This window comes from Eurosta solidaginis, chromosome 3 (assembly GCF_040869045.1).
Source record: "Eurosta solidaginis isolate ZX-2024a chromosome 3, ASM4086904v1, whole genome shotgun sequence".
Lineage (NCBI taxonomy): Eukaryota > Metazoa > Arthropoda > Insecta > Diptera > Tephritidae > Eurosta > Eurosta solidaginis.
In genome coordinates this window covers 189,726,181-189,737,386 of record NC_090321.1, presented here as the reverse complement: position 1 = coordinate 189,737,386, position 11,206 = coordinate 189,726,181, and positions in this window count along the sequence as shown.

The following is an 11,206-nucleotide window of genomic DNA, read 5'->3' as shown; positions in this document are numbered from 1 at the left end:
CTACATTTACATATATGTAATCGAAAACGTAAACATTCGCCCAGCTAACCGTGGATATAAGCGCTCGGTAGGTACTTTGTTGCCATTTGAAATGTCTTCATTATGCGGCTCATGTGTCGATTCTATTACACACCCACACATGCACTAGTACCAATATATGCTACGACACTACAAATTTGTGATTTGTTCTACAACTATGGGCATCATCGTCACCATAGCCATAACCTCAATGATTTTCACCATTTCATTCCTCTTGGTCCTTCTGCTTGCATCTTTATAATAACGTATGTGGGTGGGTGTGGTAATGGAGGAATAACGTTGCTTTTCATGCCGTGCTACTAACACGACCTTATGTGTGCAAAAGCATATACTTACTTGGTCCGTTAGCGAACACTTTGGCTGCGGAATAGGATAATGTTGGTGCTTGTTAACTGCATAACGAATACTTTTAAGTTGAATTTTCGAGCATTGGGAAGCTAAAACAAATAGAACACTAATCTAGTAATAAACTTCATCTGGAAAATATTATTATTATTCTTTTAATTAACGTGAAAAGCCGGATAGCATTAAAAAGATTTTTGCTTTTTGAAATATGCAACATTTTTTTTTAAAACCATCGTTTGACTTTTTGTTCCTCGAAAAAGCATATTGATGTTTTCATATACATTTAGCCAACGTGCCAGCCATGCACACTCGTCGGTCTTATATGGAGTTGGTGTCCAAAAATACTTCCAGTAGAGATATCAACGTGAAACTTATGTCACGGCTTTACAAATATGTGTGGGAATTATTAAGCTATTGCATAGATTTAACGCGGGCTTGGCGACTAACCCAAAAAAAACTGCAACGGATATTTGTCAAAAAAGATCCGAAAAGGCTCGAAAAGGTTCGGAAAGGTTCGTAAAGGTTCGGCGTTAGCAACAGGACAAATACATACAATTGGATCTCTATCATAAACACCGGTGGGCACCATTATATTTACACGGTTACCAAATTGAGAATGTGTTAGTAAACACGAACGCGTAGCGAGCACGAAAGCAAAATCAATTATTTATTTAATTTGATTTCATTGCTTGAATGGTGGACACGTGTCACACGCACTCTTTGGTACTCTGTTTTAAGCGCGCGTGCGACACTTCTTCACCGTACGACCATCGAAATCAAACTAAAAGAGCTGTCGATTTTCACGAAGTAGCCATTGTGCTATCGCTTATCGTATACATACATATATGGTCGCTTACAAGCCAACCTAATAAAACCGCACTGCGTTTTTTTAGCGCACGCAAGCAACCGGCGTTTTTTGCCCTAACCCAAATAAGCATGCGTTGCGACAATGTAAAGCATGTGTGCAAACTTCAAATCTAAATGTCACGCAGAACAAAAATTGGAAATCGAGTTAGGTTTTCACGCAGCAAATTCAATTTGAGTTGCTCTCATACAAGTTGTATGTGCATGAGACATTTTTTACAGAAAATGACTTGCGTGCGTTTATATTAGGTTGGCTTGTTAGCAGGTGCTAAGCTCACGCCCACCCCGGATCATAAAGTTAAAGTTAAAGTTAAAATTTAAGTTAAAGTTAAAGTTATAGTTAAAGTTAAAGTTAAAGTTAAAGTTAAAGTTAAGGTTAAAGTTAAAGTTAAAATTCAAGTTAAAGTTAAAGTTAAAGTTAAAGTTAAAGTTAAAGTTAAAGTTAAAGTTAAAGTTAAAGTGAAAGTTAAAGTTATAGTTAAAGTTAAAGTTAAAGTTAAGGTTAAAATTTAAGTTAAAGTTAAAGTTAAAGTGAATGTTAAAGTTAGTGTGAAAATTAAAGTTAAAGTTAAAAATAAAGTTAAAGTTAAAGTGAAAGTTAAATATTAACTTCTCATTTATTCAATAAAAGTAAAAAATTTGTTTTCTTATCGGTCACCACGCTCAAAGATAAAACTTGAATTAATATCAAAGAAAACAAAATGTTGCATAAATATTATAGCTGCATAAGTATGCAATAGCTTTACCGCGGCAGTCCCCGAGTGCCACACGTCCTTTTTTTCATAAAATTGGTGCGGGGATACCTTCATACCGACCCACAACCATCCATTTTCACCGCATGCATATATGTACATGCGCGATAGTTCGAATTGGTAAGATGTCTCTATCGTAAATACAATGTTTAATAGGATTAAATAAAGATATTAAGGTTACTAAAAGATCTTGCATACATAAGAATAACAAAACAACAAACATACACAAAAGTTTACATTTGCATATCGTCGTATGTTACATGTAAGCACATATAACATACGACAACAATTTATCAGTGTGACGCTATCAGAAAACTGTCGCAAAACATAGTTAGTGGCAGAAAGTGGCAGCTGATATTAACACTTTAGAATCTTAATACTTTGACTAATAGTCAGATATAAGTCCCAACGTGAGAATCCATGAGGAACCCAACTAAAGCTTTAGCTGAATTTGAAATACTTGTGGAAATAAACACTAAATATAGGCACTGGTGAAATTTTATATAACAAAAAAGAACACAACAAGCTAAATACACTTAAATTATTTCAAAATGAAGTAAATATCTTTGAATTCAACATTCATTTTTATTTATTTCAATTCAAAGATATTTTATGTATTTTTAAATAGCTTAAATTTGCACTTTATTTTTAAGTTACTCACACTACAAAAACCAACTAATCACATAACCTCATTTTTGAAGTTATTCTTAAAGAGTACAGTACCAATACAACAAAAACAAATATACCTTTTAAAAGGCTGTTCTAATAAGAGATACTAACGACACATTTGGTGACAAACTTTTCACTTAAATTTTTTTTATTTTTGGCCTATGTAATGTTATTTTTCAAATAAATTGGGAATTAAATAAAGCATGAAAATTTATTGCCTACTTCAAGGCGCAGAAAATCCTTTTTATAATCTCTGCGGTTTTCCTACAATCTATTCCCTAGATATAATCTAAATGCTAACTGAGGCGAACTATCTAAAAAGGAAGCTAAAGCAGGCCTTCCGTGAGCATTGTTTCGGTGCTTAATTTAAATAATAAGTACAAAAGCATAAACTTGAGTTAAAACAAAATTATAAAAAAGAATTTTTATTACCTTGTTGTATTTCGTCCTTTTAGTTAACATATTTAAGGCATTAAGCCTAGAGCTAATACATACCTTAAAACGAATTTTTATGATATGTTTTGTTATACAAGTTTGAAAGGTCATTAGGTTGTTGTTGTTGTTGTTGATGTTGTAGCGATAAAGGCACTCTCCGAAGACACATCTCGGGAACGATTTAATATGACCACGTTGAAACGTCTAGGCCATTCCGCCCCACGCCCCTTTAAAAATAGATATCGAAATTTCGAAATATTTGAGTTGGCTTTAAGACGGCAAATAGAAATTTGGTAAAATTTTGGAAAAATTTGGAAAATGGGCGTGGCACAGTCCTCATTTGGAAGAAGAAAATATTAAAGTCTTAAGCGCTGTAAATCAAAATTCACTTAAGATATCATGTTGCAATTGAAGAAATACATGTTTGAAACTCATTTTAAGGTAGTGTTCAATGCCCTTAATATGGTCTCGATCTTTTTGCTATAAAAATTTTGTACATATGTCATGATTGGGACCAAGTATCATTGCCTCAAATAACAAAAGGTCAAGCGAAATAAGAAAAGAATTCATTTTATTGAGTTTTAGTACATATAATTTAATGTGAAAGTGAGCGAACTAGGTAAGCTGCATACAACTTACATACAAATCATCCTCTCGTTTAACTGTACTATCTTCAAACAACACTACACACCTGCAAACACAAATGAATACTCGCCTGAAGTGCCTGTACAAACGCTAACCTATATTCAATTTACACTTATTTGCATTTAGTTGCGGTTATAACGGTTACGGCGAATACAACAAATGATACAACAGGGGCTTCTCTTCGTCCAGAGGCTGCCCAAATGTTGGGCGCCAGCTTTTTGTTTGAGTATTATGCAAATTGTATTGCGCCCTTTTAGGCGCGCTAAACTAAAACTTGTAATTGTTTTTCTTTTGTCCCAAAAGTATGTTTGTATGTATATGATATAAAATATAATCTCTATTCTTTTCATGTTTTACATTTCACAAGTGTCTAAAATGCAGAGTCCCAAGTCAAACAACACCTACAAACATACAAACGCCTTATGGCACAAAAAAAGAGGCGTTGAGAAAGTTATTCTTATTTGAGTACCCAAAAGCGCAATTTTTACTTTGCTAATCGCTCATTGGACAAGGCGGTAAGTGTAGTGGAACACTTTTGTCGAGTAAAATGGAAATCAGTCTGACCCCGTGATGAGTGGGTGTAGGCAATGAAAAGTTTCAGAGAAAATGCACAAAAGGCATTGAGAGTGAGAATGTATGCAGGTATGTATGTATGTATAACTAGTTTCAAAAGTGTCTTCAAGTGTTGTAACAGCTGGCGGTGGCTTAATTTTCCACTTTTGCTTGTAAATTTAACAAATCTTTTGGGTAAGTACAAGTGTTGCAGTTATTAAGTATGTCTCAGGTTGATCTTAAGAATAACGACACATATTGTGACACAGTGGCAAATGTAGTTTTTTTTATTAAGTATAAAACAAAACCTATGCAAGTATGTACATACGAATGTGTATTAGGGTGGCCATAATTGCCTAGTCGGCCACCGTGGTGTGATGGTAGCGTGCTCCGCCTACCACACCGCATGCCCTGGGTTCACACCCCGGGCAAAGCAACATCAAAATTTTAGAAAAAAGTTTTTTCAATTGGAAGAAAATTTTTCTAAGCGGGGTCGCCCCTCGGCAGTGTTTGGCAAGCGCTCCGAGTATATTTCTGCCATGAAAAGCTCTCAGTGAAAACTCATCTGCCTTGCAGATGCCGTTCGGAGTCGGCATAAACATATAGGTCCCGTCCGGCCAATTTGTAGGGAAAGTCAAAGGGAGCACGACGCAAATTGGAAGAGAAGCTCGGCCTAAAATCTCTTCGGAGGTTATCGCGCCTTACATTTATTTTTATTTATAATTGCAAAGTTGGTTTATTTATTCGAAATTAAAACGAGCTTTAACACCACTAGGGCCTTATATTTTTATTTTAAAACGCATTGCATATTTTATAATATAAAATATGTATAGATTTGTGAACTTTTTACAAAAACGAAGCATTTTCTTGTAAAAGGTAAGGCATGTGTGCTTTGTTGTTGTTTACCATATACAATTTTAGTAAAAAGCAAGTAAGGACGGGACTGTCTTCGGCGGGGACTATTTCGGGATCATTTGGGGTATTTTCCGGCATCATTTCTGGATAGTTTTCGGGATCCGGGTCACTACGGGGACGGGGTTACTTCGGGACTATTTCGGGATCATTTGGGGTAACTACCGGCATCATCACTTTTTCTCGACTAATACGGGATCATTTGGGGACCCTTTCGGCATCATTTCTGGATGGTTTTCGGGATCCGTCCGGGATTCCGTCAGGGTCATTTCGGACTATTAGGTGATCATTAGAGGACCTTTCCGGCATCATTTCTGGATGGTTTTCGGTATCCGTTCGGGATCCTGTCGGGGTCATTTCGGGACTTTTTCTGGATAATTTGGGGTCCCTTCCGGCATAACTTCTGGATGGTTTTCTTGATCGGTCCGGGATCCCGCCGCGGTCATTTCGGGAACATTTGGGGTATTCTCCGGCATCATTTCTAGATGGTTTTCGGGATCCGTCCGGGATCTCGTCGGGGTCATTTCGGGACATTTTCTCGACTAATACGGGATAATTTGTGGACCCCTTCGGCATCATTTCTGGATGGTTTTCGGGACCATTTGGGGTATTTTCCGGCATTATTTCTAGATGTTTTCGGGATCCGTCCGGGATACCGTCGGGGTCATTTCGGGCCTTTTTTCGACTAATACGGGATCATTTGTGGGCCCTTTCGGCAACATTTCTGGACGGTTTTCGGGATCCCATCTTGGTCATTTGTATTATTGTATTGTATTGTATTTACTTGATTATATTAAGTCATACATTAGGTTTAACAATTAACCCTCGAAGCTTTTTCTCGGTTGCATGCTTCATTGACTGTCGATGATATTTCAAATTATATATGCTCTAAACTTAATATTAATAATTCTAGTGTTGAAGTTTTCAAATTTAACTTTAAATATGAAAGGGAAATTTCATCTTTTAAAATAACTGTGCCACACCTTTATGTTGATAGTGTTCTTGACAGTTCTTTTTAGCCGGAGCATTCTGTGGTGCATTTGTACAAGAGAAATACCAATATAGTGCGAAAAAACTCTATTACCTTAACAGCGGGTACAGCAAAAAAGTAGTCACCGACTCACTCTCTATAGTCGTTCATTACCAAAATGTTCGTGGTTTACGATCTAAATTAAATACCTTTTTTCTTAACAGTTTCGCTTTTACAGCGCAGGTTGTTGCTTTCACCGAGACCTGGTTAAAACCTGACAATTTTAACGCTGAGCTTTTTTCAAGTAACTACGTCATTTACCGGCATGATCGTATATCTAGAGCAGGCGGTGTTCTTATTGCTGTGGACTCAAGTCTTTCATCCGTGTTGCTGTTGTCGGACAACGCATTTGATATTGAGTTTATAGCAGTAAAGATTTCAATGCGATGTTTTAACTTATATTTGGTGCTCATATATTCCGCCCCGGTCGGATATGTATGTTTACAATTGCCATAATTTATCTATTCGAAACTTGTACTCTCAGTTACGAGACAAAGATCGCTTAGTCGTTCTTGGTGATTTCAACTTACCCTCGGTAAATTGGATTAGCTTGAGCGACTCAAACACTTTGACTCCCACCTGTCAGCATGATTTCGTTAAGAATATTTTAGATACATCTCTCGTACAGATCAACAATGTTTTAAATTGTAAAAACAAGGTTCTTGACCTGGTATTTGTGGATGAATCAGTGGGTATTGCTCTCAATCGTATTTCTCCTTTATCTTTTCCAGAAGATCCCTTACATCCTACGCTTGAAATAGCAATTGATATTATTCAGCCTCCTATGGAGCTGTGCTTTACAAAATTAAAATCTCGATCCCACTCAAGATGTTTTTATAAGGCGGACTTCATAAAACTCAACGAATTGATTGCTACTCATGACTGGTCAGATCTTTGTTCGAGTAAGGACGTCGACTCAGCGACTTCATTATTTTACGGTATTCTTGATGGCTTCTTTGAAAGCTGTGTCCCCCTTCGATGTGTTAGTGCTGGAACAAGTAAACCACCTTGGTTCACAACACAACTTATTAGACTCAATAATGTTAAATCTAGGCTTTATAAACGTTTCAAGAGATCAGGATCGTCTGCCGATTTTTCTAAATATTCGGTTGCTCGTTGCAACTTTCATTGTCTAAACCAACAATGTTATAAATTGTACTTAAGCAGTTGTAAATTTCAATTTTTCAACAATCCGAAAAGATTTTACAGTTTTGTTAATTCCAAGAGGAAAACGTCTGGTTTTCCAGCTACTTTTTCTTTTGGTTGCAAGAATGCTAGTTCTGATAATGATATCGCGGAATTATTGCAGAATTCTTCAGGTCGACCTACTCATCTAAACGTTTTCAACCCGGTCAACACTCCTACAACTTGGAAAGTTTTAATTGCATTCCTAATCCAGTAATTGATAAGAATACTGTTCTTCAGAGCCTTCTCGGTTTGAAACCGGTTTTTTCTCCGGGTCCAGATGGTGTTCCTAGTTGTGTACTCAAATACTGTGCAGTTAACTTATCTGAGCCGATACATAAATTATTCCAATTATCTGTGGAATATGCCACTTTTCCATTTATTTGGAAGAAATCATTTATTATACCTCTACACAAAAAAGGTAGTAGGTCTAGTATCGAGAACTATAGAGGTATAGCTAAGCTTTCAGCTATTCCCAAAACATTTGAGCGAATAATTACATGTCAACTTCAACACATGTGTAGCTCCATATTATCGCCCTGCCAGCATGGGTTTGTGCCGCGTAGATCAACTACTACCAACTTGCTAGAGTTTACTTCTTTTGTAATGGATGGATTTTTAAACAATAGGCAAACGGATGTGATCTATTCCGACTTCAGTAAAGCGTTTGACTCTGTCAATCATGAGCTTTTAGTTTACAAACTTGATTTACTTGGATTTCCAAAGCATTTGCATGCATGGCTCGAAAGCTATCTCGCGAATCGGAGTCAACAAGTTTTGTTTAAAAATAGCTTTTCTAGGTTGTTTGATGTAACGTCTGGTGTGCCTCAGGGTAGTCATTTGGGTCCTTTACTTTTTACCTTGTTTATAAATGACTTACCACAAACTCTCATACATTCCCGAACTCTTATGTATGCAGATGATGTTAAACTTTGTTACTCATACTTGCCTTCGGAGTCTTCCCGTATGGAGTTTCTTCAGGCAGACTTGGACTCATTTCAATGTTGGTGTACTGCAAATTTACCAGTTTTGAATTGCTCGAAGTGTAAACTAATGACATTTCACCGAGTGAAGCCAAGTTTGACATCGTATACGTTAAACAGCACGCCTTTGAAGCGTATATCTGTCGTAAGTGATCTAGGCATTCTTTTTGATCCTAAACTGACTTTTAATACGCATATCTCATCAACGGTAAGCAAAGCAACGGGTATACTCGGTTTTGTGAAGCGATGGGCTAAGGAGTTTAATGATCCGTATCTGACTAAGACCCTCTACACATCGTTGGTACGACCAATCTTAGAGTATTGTTCGTGTGTCTGGTGCCCAGGGTATCAAAACTTTATAAAGCGTATTGAGTCAGTACAGAAGCAATCCATTATATTTGCACTACGTGGTCTTAACTGGGATTCTAGTGTGCATTTGCCACCATATAGAAATAGGCTTCTCCTTATAAATCTGCCAACTTTAGAAAATCGAAGAACTTTACTCGGGGTAATGTTCATTCACAAGTTCATTATGGGCGAGATCGACTCATCTGATCTTGTTAGTCGACTAAATTTTGCTGTTCCTGGTAGAACGTCCAGGCACTTTGTGCCTTTTTATTTACCACTTTGCCGGCAAAATTTTGCCAAAAAATAATCCACTGCGAAGTTGGTGTTCGCACTACAACAACTTGTATAACTGCATCAGTTTTGAATGTTCGTTTTCCGAGTTGCATAATTCAATACTGTCACGTCTGTCCTGATATTTTGTACTTTCTTTCCTATGTATGGTTGAATTTAAATATTTTTAATTCTAACATTAATTTTATGTTTTATATATCTTAGTAGTCGACCGCATAGTGTCTGTGTCGACTTTAATCCAAATAAATTAAATTAAATTAAAAAAAATTAAAACATTCCTACGACATGATTTACAAAACATTTAACATAATTATTAGTTTAATCCTATAAATTTTGCCTTTAACAAAGTTTAAGATTATAGCTAATTATTTAATAATTATTATATTCTAGTAGCCTAAAACAGTAAAATTTGATAATAAAAAAGTTTATGATTAGCGCTATTAGATAAAAACTAAAATATTTTCATCGCACTTGGCGGCTAGCGAGTTGCATTAAATTTGGACGAAGTATTTGTAGTAAGAGAATTAGATATTAAATAAAAATTTTTTAGAAATAACAATTTTAAGCGATAAATTAATCTTAAAACTAGGGCAAGAAATTTCTACAATAAGCTTTTTATGTATTTATAAATAAGTTTTTTTCTATTAGGTACTTTTGGCAGGTTGAGCAAGTTTGATGGTAGTTATTTTAAAAGGGTGGGTACTAGAACGGATATGGTATTTTTTGAGTAATTATTCAAAAACCTTGGTACTCTGAGTTTGTTTTGCACCTGAGCTCGTGTCCCGATATTATGGTTAATCTTTGTTTGAAATTTTTGTTCGTCATAGAACTCATTGATTATCGTTATTTTAAAAATAGACTTGATGTCAAGAATCCCTAGTTCCCTATTCAGCGGGGTATTAACTGTGCATACATTCAGCTTTCTAGCTAATATTTTCAAGCAGTAGTTCTGGCTCAATTGAACTTTTTTAAGGCTGGAAGGGGTTCCCCATGCTGTAATGCCGTATCGAATGTACGATTCCGATAATGCTCTGTAGGCTTGCAAAAGGACTGCGTAATTGCTGCAGTAAATGCGGGGGTCTAAAATGCATTAATTTTGTTTTCAAAGATTTAATTAGCAATCCATTGTCATGCGACCATTTGGCAACGATGTCCAGTTTACGTTGCATAATATTTGCAGCTTCTTTTAGGTTTTTGTGCGACACTACGATAGTAACTGAGATCTTTAAGGCTTCAGGTACAGAGGACTGCCTCAAACTAAGGTTAACAAGTTTAGTTATCACTGGTGTTATCACAGATACATTTTGTTTTAGGTCTATAGGTCTAATACCATCAATTCCAGGGCTTTTATGATCGTCAAGTCTTAGTATAATGATGTAAATTTCACCTTCGCTTATCTCGTCTATATAAATTGAATTTGGTGTTTTACAGTCAATTGCACTTATAGTTCTAATATCACAGGTATGTATTGCACATTTCACCCCATCCCCAAATGTCTTTGCTAGAGAATGACAGATAAGTTTCAAGTTAATGTTTTTGAAGTTTTTTTTTATGACGTCATCTAAATTATTAACATTTTTGCCAATTATTTCATGAATTATTTGCCAAGTTTTCCTAATATTGTGTTTGTTTTCAAAAAAATTCTGTTGGTAATAAAGATTTCTTGTCTTATGGACTTCTTTGTTTACGAAATTTCTATATCTTTTATACTCAGTTTCTAAGAGATTATCACGAGGTTTATATTTCCATCTTCGATACAACTTATCTCTATTACCACACAGAATATTTAAATCTTGCGTCATCCAGTTATTTGCCGCTCTATTCTTTTTAATAGTGGCCTTGGAAGCTGAAATTTCATAGATGCTTTTAAATCGAGAAAGTATATTTTCATATAGATCATCTACATTAGTCATTAAAAGAGCATCATTCCAGTCTATGCTATTTATATGCTCTCTTATTTTTCTGCAGTTTAACGCATTTGAGGGGGGTGCATTGCAATTCAATACACTATTGTTAGGTCTTTTTTCAGAGAGGCCAAGTACCAGCGCGTAATGATCTGTGATATTACACCCTACAGTAGCAGCGTCTACGTCGGCAGCTCTGCTTTTAATAAATATATGATCTATGCTAGTACCTGTCCCCCTTTTTATGTCCAC